The sequence below is a fragment of the Anser anser genome (assembly GCF_964211835.1).
Source record: "Anser anser genome assembly, chromosome: 2".
Taxonomy (NCBI): domain Eukaryota; kingdom Metazoa; phylum Chordata; class Aves; order Anseriformes; family Anatidae; genus Anser; species Anser anser.
Window position 1 is genome coordinate 51,352,290 of NC_139721.1, and position 15,238 is coordinate 51,367,527.

Consider the following 15,238-nt stretch of genomic DNA (forward strand, 5'->3'; position numbering starts at 1 on the left):
TATTATATAGGAGGCTTGTAAAGGTTTTTATTAGTTTTAAATGTCATCTTTTTCTGACCAGAATAGTTGCTCAATAGGGTCAAAGATTGCCTGCTATGAATTGTTTTTGCCATCCAGGGAAAATTTCATTTTATCTTTTAGTATGACAATCCGATTATACCCAAGAGCTTTGGGAGAAAGATACTAATTTTGCATATTTGCCCAAGGAATGGCTGCTTTACAACCCAGTGAAACAGTTCCCTGCTGTTTATCAGCATCATGAAGTCTTTCTCAGGCTATGAAGGCAGGTGTTGTATGGGTGTCCTGAATGTTTATTACAAATAATTAAAGCAATTTTTAAATACCTGCAGGCTCTTTAGCATTAATCACTTGCAGCGTCCATCCAGTTCTCTGAAAAACTGTTCCTAAAGTAACTGTATGCCATAAGTCAACATTCCTTTCAGCAGATGTCACAGAAGCCCAACATTCACATTACACAAGCACAGGAATGTTAACACCAGAGGGAGCAGGCCAAATAACAGAGAAGTAATGCTCTGCTTTCCTTCAAGTCCCATAGACTCCTGAAAAATCTTAATGTAATGTTAAAAACTGTGGGCGTTTGTCAATCTGCAAAAATTAACTGGGTCAGATTTTAAATTTTGATGGGGAGACAGATCTAAGTCATCAGCTGATGCTGCAGCAAACAGTGGTGGTAAAACAAAGACAAAAGGTAAAACAAAAGTGCTGCTTCCAAAGAGAAGACTACAAAATGCAAATTGAGTGCCTCTGCCACATGCATGCAGCTTGGAAATAAACTGAGAGGTGAGCAGTGATGTATTTTCACAAAACATAATGGTTTTATGAAAACAAAGACTGATAAAAAGTTAATAGACTCCTGTGAAGGAGCAAAGCTTATATACCTTTCTCTAGATAAAAATGCAGCAGCAAGGAAGATAATTTTAGCAACAGACCTGCCAAGAAAAATATTCAGATTTTGTCCAGAGACCCAAACATTAGCCTGATCAACACTGGGGCACTTACTAATTATCAGCTGGACGTGGACCAGGTAACTGTGATACTCAAAATTACTGTGAGCAAGAGCAAAACTGGAATGAGAAAAACTCGAAGAGGAAAACTGGAATGCAAGGCACTGAACTTTAAATGTGGCACTGAAAAACATTTGTGTTGGATATGTGTGGATGAGAGACAAAGGCCAAACAAAATCTGAAATTACGTACTTCATCATTGTAAGGAACCAAGTATCTACTAAAAGTATGAAAACATCATATAAAAACAAGCAAAAATAGGCTATAAAAAAGCAAGGAAAAAAATATGAATTCCAGCAATCAAAAATTAGTAGTAACATTTGAACTTATTCATAGAGACAAAATACATGACAAAGTAAGCCTTTCTAAAACAAAAACCAAGATTAGAAGCTGATATAGTTGGTGTAAATATTATTGATAAAACTTAAGATAGCTAATAAAAATTCATCAGCTATTATTTATTCTGAGAAAAGGTATGTTGGTTCTGGACTGTTATAGAAACAACACAGAGAATACAACTGCCTTCACATATATTATTTATATGTAAATAGTCTTAAGTTTCTGTACAGAAACAAGAAATAATCATTAAAAAATAATAAAATAATCCTTGTGAGCATTCTTCATGTGTAGAGCAGTACAATGCACCAAGTCTAAATAAATACACTTCCTGTTTGATTGAATGGGCAAATTTTCTACTATTGCCAGGACTTGCAGACTGGACCTCAGCACAGAGCTGCTGAGGCAGACGACTGTTCTGGCACTGCTTATGACACCTCTTTCTTTATTAATTAAATCAAGTGATTTAGTTATGCAAGAAATCACACCACAGTTGAGCTCAGAACAAGAAGAAATCCTTACAAAAGAAAGATTATATTTTATTCTGACATACAACCCTTGAAGTTATCTTGGTTCATGTTTCTGAGCTGCACCCTACTTGGCCATCATCTGTATTCAGTCGTTCCAACACTCAGAGAAGCCAATAGGAGCCTGGCAGTTAGGAGTCCAGTAATTTATTGACACCTGGCAAGCAGCACGTTCATGTACTGGGCTGTCCTGGCTCAGCATACTTTCCCAGATTGAAACAGAAAGCACTGACATCCTGAAGGGACTTTTACCACTGTTTTTACTGACCCGCTGCAGCCTGTATGGGGCCTCTGCAGGCAGTTGTGTTGGAGCATCCTGAAATAAAAGTCAAGAAGTACTTTTTTTTTCCATTCACCACTCTGAAACATGAACTGTCAGATCTGTGCTCCTGTCCTTCCCTCTCTAATGAACCCTAAAGCTTTTAATTGCTTCCAAAAGCACCTTTTGCAACTTCTTTTTCTAGCAGGGAAATTGAAGATTTTCTTTTTATTTTGTTCTAACGTCTGCAGCTCAGATTCTGTGACCCCATTCAACCTCCCCCATTAGTTTCTGTTATAATTAGTGTATCTTGCTATGTATAGATTATTAGCTTGTTTCTATCTAATAGCTTACTGCATCTATAGGTTGCTATATCCATACATTATTAGCTTCAGTTCTACTAAACTAAATGTATGAAGTTCGATCCTGTGACCAGGTATGTGGTGTTTTGTTTGTTTGTTTTTCCTTGCAAGCAGGTTATTTTCTGATTTGTTCCTAGTAAAGAGGTGTAATTCAAAACTGTAACTGCTTTTGCAATTGCAACTGTCACGAAAGAAAAATGAAGATTCCTTCATATTTTTGCCAGTGCCACAAGCCACCTGGCACAGTCACTTCTGGAAGCTAGCATGCTGCCTTTCCACAGAGGGTGAAGTTGTATGCCCAACTCACCAACTGCAACCGTGGGACTTCTTCCCATACAAATAACACGGGATTTCTCTCCAAATCCCATGACCACCCCTCTTCAGCCCTTCCTCTCTGTGCCATCCTTCTGATATGACAATAACCCCGCTAGGATTTCACAACAGCTGCCACCCACAGTGGCATTCCTCCCAAAAAAAGACAGTAGAGGTCTATCACAGAGCTACACATTTCTATCAAAAATAATAGAGATGTTAACTACCATATGCATCCAAAACTGTGCATCCCTGCAGCCACCTGCCACAAAGGAAGCACAAACTTAGGAGACATATTTCTGTTTTTTCATGCAGTTTGCTCATCTGAGCGCCGCCATTCAGGAAATCTACGTGCCTATGTGTGAAATCCACCTCAGCGTCTGGCGCCGTTCCCCACTTCCCATGCAGACTCCCACCAAGCTTATCAGTTTGAGATAACATTGAGATATCAATCTGATATCAAAGCTGATTGGTATCAGTTTGAGACCAGACTGAGACAGGAGCTGTACTGAGACCAATGCAAACCTAATTTCATTAGCCGCACTAAAACCACCGCAAACCTCCTGCCTTGCAGCCTTTGGCCTGAGCTCTGGAAAGTAGATAAGTGAAGAAAACAGGAAAGAAAGGAACAATATTTATCCTTAAAAACAGAACCCAGAAGGTTTGCCCCTACAAGAGAGCCTTCCTCTGAGCTGTGCTTCTTCTTCTGCCACTTCTCATTAGCACAGTCACCAGGGGACAGAGTCCTGCTGGCAAAAGCAAGGGCTTCTGCACAGTGGCCTATAGGAGCCCACCAGGAGGTAAGGCATCAAAATCAATGTTCACTCAGACATGTACGACAGTGGAAAGTCCTGTCCCGTCAATATGTGCTGGGGGAGGCCAGGCTCCCAGGGTTTAACTCCAGGCTTTTCTTATTTGTGTTTGCTCCTGAACGTCTGGGATTTGAAAGATATATGTGGAAGCACAGCACTGACATATAGAAGAAGAAAACAATCAATACAGTGCTTAATCCGATCTGAAGAATATATGGCTCGTTCACTTTTAGTCTCTTGGTTTAGCTTACACTGTAGGAAGTAGTATTTCGTATTAATCTAACGCCAGCCTGTGTTGAGAATCTGAATAGTTTCAGTCAGAGCTTTTGGAGGTATAGTGGATGGAGTATTACCTGTGCTACAGGTGATAAACATACATTTTCCACTGTTATAATAATAAGCAAAATGCCAGAAAGCTAGTGACTTTTTTTTTTAACATACATTGCCTTGACTGAATACAAAAAAAACAAGAGCTATGGTTTAGAGAGAAATTGAATGAAGTAGATGTCCGCATTTTCGTATGGGATCACCAGGGAATTGGGCCCCTTTAAGTGTATCTGTATTCATTAATGCTCAAACAATAAGAAAGTCTATGGTATTAACAGTCTTATTATTATTAACCGAATGCGGAAAGATTGGTATCAATAGCAAACCTTTTCCCTATGTATGGAATACTTTTTTTCTAGCAGTGAGGAAAAATGAAGGCTTAGAGGAAGTACCTCGAGCCAGTCAAAATCCAACTACATTAAATAGCACATTTCTCCCTGCTTTAAGAAAATTCTGAAAGTTTCTACTGCATATGATTGCAAATTGCTAGTGTACCAGGCATGCATTTTGGAGTAAAAAGTGACATGAATTTATTCAACAGAAATATAGGATGTAAAGTTGCTCATAAAAAGCCTTGAAAAAAAAGAGAAAAACACAGCCAGTAGAACAGTCAAAATTTTGGGGCCAAAACTGTTTTTCCTCATAAAATATAATCTCTTTTTTTAACTGAAAGGAAACGTGGCTTGTCTCTTTTTTTCCCATTCATGTAGAATGGGGTAAAGGAAAAGTAAGCTGAAAATAAGGAATTCTTCCAAATAAAGTGGAATGACAATTTTCAAACAAAATCAAGTTTAGTAAATTTATTCTAAACTTTTAAAAATGTTGAAAATTGAGGTGACAACAATATCAAACATTTTTCCTCCCATTTCTCTAAGAGAAAGAATTGTATTTAGACAAAATGCCTAAGAAAATTTTTTCATATAATAAAAAATTCCTCTTAACTGGAATATCCATTTTTTTAATAAAACAGTGATGTTAGAAGTAATTTTCACTCAACACCATTTATAACATGGTAAGTGTTGCTTTATTTCTAAAATCAGTAAAGCTAACTTCCAGCGTGTTAACCACATGTGTTCTGGTGCATATAATACACTAAACATTTATAGGAACCTAATGACTGACTGACTAATGAAAGACTCCCTCTCTTATTAATGACTCCAGTCCCATGAGTGTGTCCAATCAATTTTCTAAATATTTCAAAGCTAGATATTTTGCTGGTTTTTTTGTTACTTTTCAAGGTTTCTGACTGCGATTGATCACTCCAGGTATTTCTTAAGATTGCAACTGGACAATTTCAACAAAGCCAAGCAGGGAAAAGTCAGCAGTGACAGAGGTTTTTAAAATTATTTAAATCCTTCTCTAATTCATCATGTCAGAAGGCAAATCTTATTTACATAGCATCCTTTGAAGAAATGCAATTATGTCATTAATCAAAAGCAAACCTTGAAGGCAAAACAGCCCAGTAAAATATCCCTTTTTATCCTTCATATTTATAGCTCTCAAGAGAGAGCGTGTTGCCTAGGAATATAGTGGACTGATTAAAAAAGTCAAGGAGCAAGTTATCATACTGCAATGGGACTGTGGTTCGTTTTACAGTGTAGGACATTCCCTTTACAAAACATGCCCCTGCAGTGAATCTATTTTCTAGGATATTCTCTTCTCTTCATTTTCTTTGTGCAGCAACTGCACCTGACACACAGTGAGTAATTGGAGGTCTGTTCCACTGTTGGTTTGCAGGGTGCACTTCCGTTATTAATGTAGCAATTAAAGAGGCTATACAATAATTTAGTGACTATGCGTTATACTTCTGCTCTGTCATTTTTGGGTTTAACTGCTGCTATAAAAAAAATATTCTGGACTAACTATTATTCATAACATTAGCATAATAAAAGCTTCTCAAATCTTCATATACCTCCTTCTGTTGGTTATATAGAAACAGGTTTATAATTAAGGTTCCAGGTGTATAAACTCCGTTCCAGCAGAAAGACAAGAAACAAAATATAGCAAATATTTTCTTTTTGGTGCTTTACAGTAAATAAAAGCAGTTGGATTGTTTTTTGGGAACTGAAGGACTTGAAAGATGCATTCATGTTCATTGCTATGGTAACTAATTTTGGTAAAGCTCTTTTACTTTTGCTTTCTTCATCAAATCAGCAAAAGAAAGCTATTACACTTAGTTAACACGGTCTTCATCAACATTGTTTTTACTGATTACAGGATTTATTGCAGGAGTAGCAACAGTTTTGGGGAAGCTTGTCTGGAATGGATGTATATAGCATACAGAAATCCCAGTGTAGGTTCTTCCTGCAGATGCCCCCTATGGTGTTCCCTTGTCCTGCTTTTTAATGCTTTAATGACAATGAAGACATGTGAAATATAATATGAGAATTATGAATTCAACCTTTTCTTCTCCTTTTTTTTTTTTTTTTTTTAATCACTATCATATCCCTTAATCATTTTTGTTCAGTGTTACAGCCAAATGGCAGGCTGGTTGAAAACAGACATGGAAAAAAAATAAGAAGAAATTAAAAAAAAAAAAAATAAGGGCTTTGACTCTTCCATTGCAAGTTAATTTCTTTTCAGCAAACCTTTGGAAAAAAAACATGAGATAGGAGATGTGTTGGTTTTGCACTATGCTTATAATAAGTTTCAGTTCTTCAGACAGAAATCTTCTTTTGTCCAGTGCTTATAATAGCAAATAGCACAACACCACACTGCTCTACAAATGAGGCTCATAAACAGGATAATAATAGTAATGTGCCCCCTGTGCAGACATCTAGCACAAGGCTGATACAACACTTCCGAAGTCCATTCCCTGGAAATGCTTCCAGAGAAAAGGGAATATCAAGGTTACCCTAGACTTCTTTTTTGTGATTCTAATGATTTCTGGATGCCATTTCTTGGAGACGTCAGGAAGTAACTACAAGCAAGGGCAATTCTCTGCTCTGTTTCTTGAGACCCTGAAGGTACTAAGCTGATAAGAGCACATAGCTATTGAAACTTTGCAGGTTTTAGACATCTTTGAAATTAAAAGACCAACCTTGAACCATTTCCACAAGAATGTTAGTCCCTTTTTACTGGCTACACATTACGAGTAGACTGTCAAGAAAGCTTGAAAAAGTTCTCCTCCTCCTCCATAACTGCCTGTGAAAGTTATTTCGGCTAAGCACATGGCTGCTGCTCCCTCCACATCTGCATGTGTGTGTGATGATGAAGGCCATAGCTCCCCAACAGTCTGCCCCCAGGGCAAATCTACTTGGGTTGATGCTTATTTGAGGTCCCTATTGAACACTTAGCAGTAATTTGCAGAGTGCTTCAGGATCCCTGCATTATGGGTAATTCAAATTCTCATAATATAACTCTGCCAGCTCAGTACGTCCCCTGTAGAGTGATAATGAGACCTGTCAGTGTCCAAGAGGGCACAAGACTTTCAGCTGTATCATCATAACCAAATGCAGGCCTTACTACCAGAACAGCTAGTCCTGGCCTCTTGCACGGCTGCCTCTCCCTGCTGTGCTGGCTTTCAGCAGGGCAAAACAGAAAGAGACAACTGAGGGCTATTAGCCTTCTCAATCTCTTTTTTAATATCAGACTACATTTACAGATAGTTGCTAGGTCTTGTTGAAGAGAGATTATGTTTTCCACTGACATAGCTAGTATTTGACAGAGCTGTTGAAACTGAAACTTTACCACTGGCATTTTGTTGGTTTTTAGGTCTTGAGCACGTTTGTAATACATGGTCCATCTCTGTTAAGATAACAGCTCAGAGAGTTAATAAAAATGTATGATTCTTCTAGATGGTGTTTCTGTGGATTTCTGTCTCTCATGGATGCCTGCAAGTATCGTTTCAATAGAGCGTAGGCAACAAGGGCACAGCATCTTTCACAAAATCAAAATGACAAGTGTGCACCTTGAACTCAGCCACTGAGAGACATCTGTTGCTAACAAAAACCCCATGCTTAGGCTTGACCATGCTATCCTGAGAGCATTTTCACCACACAATTTCTTCTTGCAGTAACATTTCATTACCTCATTTTCATACTATTCACAGTAGTATGTGGCTGCACAGCACTATCCTATCCTTCAGGTTTCCTACACTCCTACCCCACTCTGGGTGCCAGAAAGTCAAATCACTGCAAGAAGTCAAGGGGATTCAGGAGACCAATGTTGAGATATGTTGAGACCCCTTTGATTCTGAACAAAGTTCAGATGCTTTTCAAGTAATACTAATCTAGGTACTAAACTATGAGTTGAGGTTGAATGGCCACAACTCTGTGCTTTTTGTTTTTCCTCTAGTGCCTTCCACAAAGCTATCCGACATTCCCATGCTAACATTGGAAGTTCCTACAGCATAACCTTTATCTTGAGGGATTTTTTCAATCTGCCAGACCCTTATCTCCCATATGAAAACTGATTTTATTTTACCTTCTTCTGGAGCAGCAGAAACCTAAACCTATGTTCTCTGTTACTTAGAACATTTGTTTTTCATTTGCTCAGTAACTGGCTTGTCCAAGACCAGTGCAGGCCACTAGACAGAACAGACCAATACCTCCAGCTTTTTCATTCTTCAGCACGATGCAAGGGAAGAAAACAAAGTAAAAGAGCTTTTATAAGTGCATTCACTGAACCTTCAAAGGACCTCTCCTGGAAAACACTGCTGTATCTAGGAAAAAGGCTTTGGAGTTCAACATGGGAAGACATTTGCAGCCTTCATTAAGTTATAGCAGGATAAAGTTCTTCTCATTAGCAAATTGCCAATGTTTGCATGACTGAGCTGCATGGAAGATATTTTACGTACAGCTCTTACACACTAAGAAACAGACATAAATAACATATGTAGTGCAAGACAGCTGTGTTTAGCTTTCATGCTTTGGAAGCATGTTTATCAGGAATACTTGTCTGTTTGACAAGATAAATGCTCCAGTGGATAAAGCACCAGCCAAGGACTAGAATATATTTCCTTATCTTTACCACAAGCCTTATCTGAGACCTTTGTGCAGGTCATTTATTTTCTCTTTTCACCATAAATGTGAACAGTGGTAACTCCCTACCTCGCAGAGGTGGGATGATGAACACATTTAAAAGCCATGAGGTTTTCAAGATGTGATTCCCTTTGTTATTACTGTGTGTCATCAGTGTGCTACCAGAGCACCAGAAATGCCCATGTGACCCATCGGCTGCTTGAAAAACACATTTTCAACACATTTTCTGCCAAACAGACCAAAGCACACAAGGGAATTTATTTATTTGTTTGCCAGCATGGTAGTATTATGTTGTCTGCATGAAAGCAGATGTTGTTTGATGGGGATGATATTATGATATTATAGTACCAGGCAGACAATCAAGGGTCATTTTGCAGATAAAAATTTAACCCATCAGCATTTCCTGAATGAATTTTATTTGAGAGAGAAATATGCAACAGGTAACTGTATCATGTTATGACACAGCAAAACTTTTGATCCTATGGAAGAAGCCTGAACACCAGCATGATAAAAAGCCAAAAGGAGCACTCTGGACCTAAGCTGTGTAAAGAAGATAAATGTAGAGAACCATCTCTGAAAAATTGCTTATACTGTGAAAAAAAAATCAAAAAATCAAAAACCTAAGGTAAAAAATATTATTTAGTGAGGTGTTTAGGGAGTGAACTATGTTTGAAACTGGAGTAGTTGCTAATGTTTCTTTGGTCCATGCAGAAACACACAAATAAGAACATTTTAGTATGAGTTATAAATAATGGATTAGAAACTTTCTTCTAGAAGTGAAAGTATTGTGTGAACAAATATATTATTTTACTGCCACTTTAGGTAAGGACTATTTAGCTCTATGTAAAAGGAGAAACAAAGTAGAGCAAAACAAGCACCGCTGCCCTAACTCATTACTACACATCCCCATGATACCTTCTTACCCTTCCTTCTGAAAATAATTTTGAATCATATTGCGTCCCTTGTAATTATCTATCATGAAAACACATTTATTTTGAGAACTGAACTTGTAATTTTATCCACAAAAATAATGTTAATCTTAAGTTTGTTAAGGACTAGTTTCCCACAAAGAACACTGGTCCATTTTCATCAGACTGCTGTTCTTTAGTTACCATTGGCTTGGAAACATCTGCAATCTTTTACATGGGATTTAGGTGAATCTACCCTGTATATGCTACCTATCAGCTTCAGTCGCTATGGCCAAAGGGAGATACTGTGCCTCTCTGTTAAAAGCTAGCTTATTCTGCAAAATTTATGGGTCTGAGAGGAGAAAAAGGCCACGGAGGCTGCTGTAGGTTCTCACACGAGGCTGAGATTGGGAGTCCAGTACTGGCTCCCAGGACTCTTTCTCCATGCTATTGCAAGGAAGCATAAATATAAAATGAGTAAATAATAATGGGGAAAAAAAATGGTGAACCAGGAAGCTCATCTTGTCAAGTACGTTTCAGAGTTACTAGGTGTCCAGCAGCTCTGTTTGGACTCATGGGTGCTCCTCAACTTCTTTCCAATGGGGCATCATTTACTGCAGAGGCAAATCCACGAGGCATGAGGAACAAAGTGTCTCGTTTATCAGCCAGTCACTGTGTGTAGAAGTAGGTGCTGATCACACTATGTAATATCAGTTGTGATTTGTGCTGTGAAAGGACTTTATTTCAGAATAAACTGCATTTTGGTAATAAGGTATGAAATATATAATAGCAGATGTCGCTAAATAGTATGGATAAAATTTTGAATTCACCAAAACACAGTGGAAAAAATATGTTCTTGACTTTAATGGATCTGGATTTCTGCACTGATTTCAAAATACCTGGATAATTAATAATAATGATAATAATAATGATAATGATAATGATAATGATAACGATTAATAATAATAATAATAATAAAATGTTCCACTGAATGGCATCGGCCTTCCTATGTTTAATTAGGATGTCTTACCAAGCACTGTGAAGTGTGGAATTCAATCAGCTGCTTTAAGATGGAACAAAATGGATTATGAAACAACCATGCAGGGTAAGTTGGTGATTTCAGCTTGGAAGAAGATGACAGGGGCGGTAGTTCTGGTAAAGGAAACAGTCACTACAGCTGGAAGTTAGCAGTTAGTATCCACATGCTACCCAAGCAGCCTGGGGGCACTGAGGTTTAGAGAACATATTCCTTAGAACTAAAATGATCAGTCTGTAATTATTTTCTGGGGCTCTGCTCTCAAATGCTCATGTTTTCAGATATGTAGTAAACAAGCAATATTCACTTCCATGCTTGTCTTTGTGCCCATTTATAGGTGCATGTGGGCAACAGCAGCTAAAACTGTTTCTTTCTGAATATTACATTAGCCTTTTGCCTGAGAATGTAAACTGTCTTGTTTTCCTTAAATTCAACCTGCCTTTCATTGAATTTGTGTATTAAATTTAAAATTGTTTTTATGGTGTTGTGTAATTTATTGTGGTACCAATAACAGTGAAATATCAAAGGTATATGACTGTGTATTTATTGATCTGTCTACTGTTGAGGTCTCAAATAGGATTAGGCCCCATGGTATTTCTAAATATTAGGCAAACTATCAAATTTAGGCTTTCAGAACATTCTTAAAATACTGTAATATGTTTACCAGCTCAAAGATCTCAAATCTTTTGGTAAGGCCACATCAACAAAATAACAAATTCTGAAGGAAAAAAAAAAAAGCAGGAATATATTTTTCACGCTGATAAAATATAAAAGTGACAAATGTAACCTTTTCTAGGCAAAGGATTACCCTGAAAAATTATCAATGAAAGAAAAATGATTTATAGATTTTAAGAATCCTCATCTTGGAGAAACATGTTTTCTTACAAAAGTAGTGTTTATACCTTAATAGAAACAGACTGCCATTGATCAACATTTTCGTAAGCTATTATGTTAACATCATCATTGAGTAGCAGCATCACTAATTTATCTTCACATTTTTTAGTCTTGTCTCACATTCATTTTTCACTGAATAAGAATATGGTGAATAAGAAATGAATCAAATCCTTTAACTTTTCTGAAATTTGGATAAGGTCTGTAACATAGCAATATGTTCATTTTCTTTAGGGTGGGGAAAAGGAAAGAGATGCAAAGAAAATATTCATGAGCTCAATCACCCTGAGACACATCCAGATTTAAAAAGGTAGGCTTATCCTGGGAGTTTTAATTAACAAGGCACTATCATTTTATCTTCAAATCAACAAGCTTAGATTTTCACACTGAAATCTGATAACCCTTTAATATTTTCCTCCTGCTACACTCATTTGAGGGATCTACACCTTCTTCAAACAGTTCATGTAGGGGGAAAAGGGAATTATAAAAAGGGGGAAAAGCACCTCATTAAACTTCCTTCTTCACAAGCTAAGCTAATAAATATCCCACAGAACTAGAATTCTGTTCTGGATTTTGGATTAGACAGCTCTATAGTGTCAGATTTTTTAAACTGAGTCCTCCAACATAAGGGCCACACCGGGTCACTGTACTAGCTCACTCATGGCTGGAAGGATGCTTCAATCAAGCACAAGCCCAAATGACTAAAGGGAAAAATCTAAATTGATAGTTCTAAAGGTCATGAGAAATAAATTCAGGTCGGGAAGGAAGGTAATCAGAAAGGCTCAGTACAGAAATGCTGTCATTCCTCAGCTTAATGAGTCCTTTACAAGAGTAAATAAGGGGAGAAGGATGAAAGTAATTGATGGCTACGTGTTGAACTAGCTGTATTTTTGGTGCCTCCTGCGATAGCTGTTGGTAAAACAGCTAGTTGTGATTTGCAGGAAGTTCTTATTGGTGATTTTCACTTTGAATAATCTTTCCCTGGCTTCAACCAAAGAAGATGGCCTGTTTAGTGATGTATAACACAAGTATAAATAATATTGCTGTTTTATGCAAGTGGAAAAGAGAAGCAGTGTGGGTTCAGTGTGGGTTTTTGTTGTTGTTTTGGTTTGGGTTTTTTTGTTTGTTTTCTTGGAAGTTCATTTGGCTTTAAAAGGGTGGAAAAATACGAAAGAAATTGGAAATAACCCCATGTGAACCTCATTCAGATAAGTGTCAGTGACTTGTTATGTTTCTTTTGTTTAGTCCAATGTTGGTTTTTTTGTTGGATTTTATTGTTTTGTTTTGTTTTAGGAAATAGAAAAAAAAAAAAAGAGAGAGAGACTGCTTGTCCCTACAAATAAATACCCTCTGGCCCTTCTCATTTGGTTTGGTAGTTTGTTGTTCTGACTCTTTCAGACAGTCTCTTCAAGTCTCTTCAAGGCTGGGAATAAAATCAGCCAAGAAAACCAAAAATTATTTCAGCTTGCTAAGAAGAGGAGATATCAAACACTGGGTGGGTATTTCTTTTTGTCATTCTTCTAGTGACAGATCAATTTTTGTTTGGTTTACCTATTTTCTTTTATTCAGAGAAATGTTGAATGTGGTAAGAAAGACTGTTCGGAAATGCTTGACAGCACTGAACATTCTTGGTTATAGATAACAGCTTCAGCTGTTATAGGCAGGCAAAGCATTAACAAGATAAAGAGATGGAGCAGTTTTTGCAAGTGGAAAGGACATCATTTCTACAAAAAGAAGTTTGAAGTCAGTTGGCTGGTTTACTTGTCTGACGGTGGTACCATCTCTCTATACTCTACATTGCTTTGTATTATAAAATGTAGGTTAATAATTTCAGAGGGCTGCAACTTCATCTGCAGAGCGTACAGGAAGGTCACCTGCAAGTCCCTGTTGAATTGAGTGGATGCTGTATTAACTTTCCAGTCTGAGACAAAAATGACAATTTAAATAATGAAAAGTTCCTTACAGTGAGGGGTGCATTTACCCTGGTTCTGCTTTAAACCCTCATGGAGAGCAATATAGTATTTCTTTTGCATTAATTACAAGTTGCACCATCTTCTTCCTAAGCAGGTACACTCAGATGAACTCTCTCTGATGACATCATAAATTTTGACATGTAACAATGACCTTTAAAAGTTAAAAAAAAAAAAGAGAAACCTGACAAGCCCTGCAAGCTGCACACCATTTACACAAGAGCTCTGTAGAATTTACTCTACCTGTGCCATCTGCTTATGCTAGTATCTAGAGGGCTATGTTCATTGAAGAAAGGGCAGAGCTGACAGAAAATGATTTTCTTCATTTCAGAAGATTCATAGAAGATGGCTGGGATGTTTTCAATCTAGTTTCACACACATTCTCTTCTTGGATAAGGTTAGAATGAGACCTAGTGGAGAAAAAGATGTGACATTTCATAAGAGTCCAATACTTGAAAAGTCCCTTTCCATGTCAATTTAGAATGAAAATTCAAACACTACTGTGCAGCCTGATTTCTGAAATATTTTGGTACAGAAGCATCAAAAGAAATTGAACTGACAATGTTTTTACTTTTTGTCCTGAATTTCACACACACACACACACAAAAAAAAAAAATACTTAAGAGATATTTGATTGCCATGACATAAATAGTGTCATTAAAAAAAAAGTACAAATGGTAAAGGGGCAAAACAACATTTTTGGACATTACTGATTCAGACATTTGGACCACGTTGAAATGAAATGTCAGAATGGTTTGATAATTCCCCATTGCTAACCAACAAAACCAGTACATTCTTCCTGACCAGATTTGTTTCCTGTAAAAGCACTCTCCAGCAGAGACCTGCACCCTCAGGATTGTTTCTAATCCAGATCTCCTCTGAGATATTTGAAGTGTACAGCAGAGTGGTAGGTGGCAAAACTCATGGAGCTTCTGAAGCACATGGGAAATATGGCTGTGGGAGCACAGCAGTCTGACCGGGTTGATTAGCTCAAAGATGTAGTTAGTTAACCCAGGTAAAACTCTAGACTAGCCTATTGGTTTACTGGCCATGTGTCAAGCAGCTATACATGTTTACCCAGTGGTGGTGTGGATCTGTAGCAGGTCCTTCCACTGCACTGCTCAGACCTGCACAGTGTGCTGTGTTTCCTGGTACTTACATAGTCTGGCACCCAAAGAGCTATCAGATTAAGCTACAAAAGAAAGAGCTTCCTCATCTCAACTGTATTATGATCCTTAGTGCATTAATTTCCTTCCATCATTTCCTTGCCCAAGTTTTTTTTTATCTGTTATTTATCTTGTTTTCATTTTCACAGAGGCATCCCAATCTTTTTATTCAGATCCCTTCCAAAACTCACTGCTTTCCATGGCTGCAATGATCACAAACCATGCCTGACATGCCTTCTCTCCATGCCAATTCTGAGAGGAGGGTTAAGAAAATGGAAAACAGAAAAGAAAAAATAAAGCTGTATAAACCTTTGTATTAGATCCT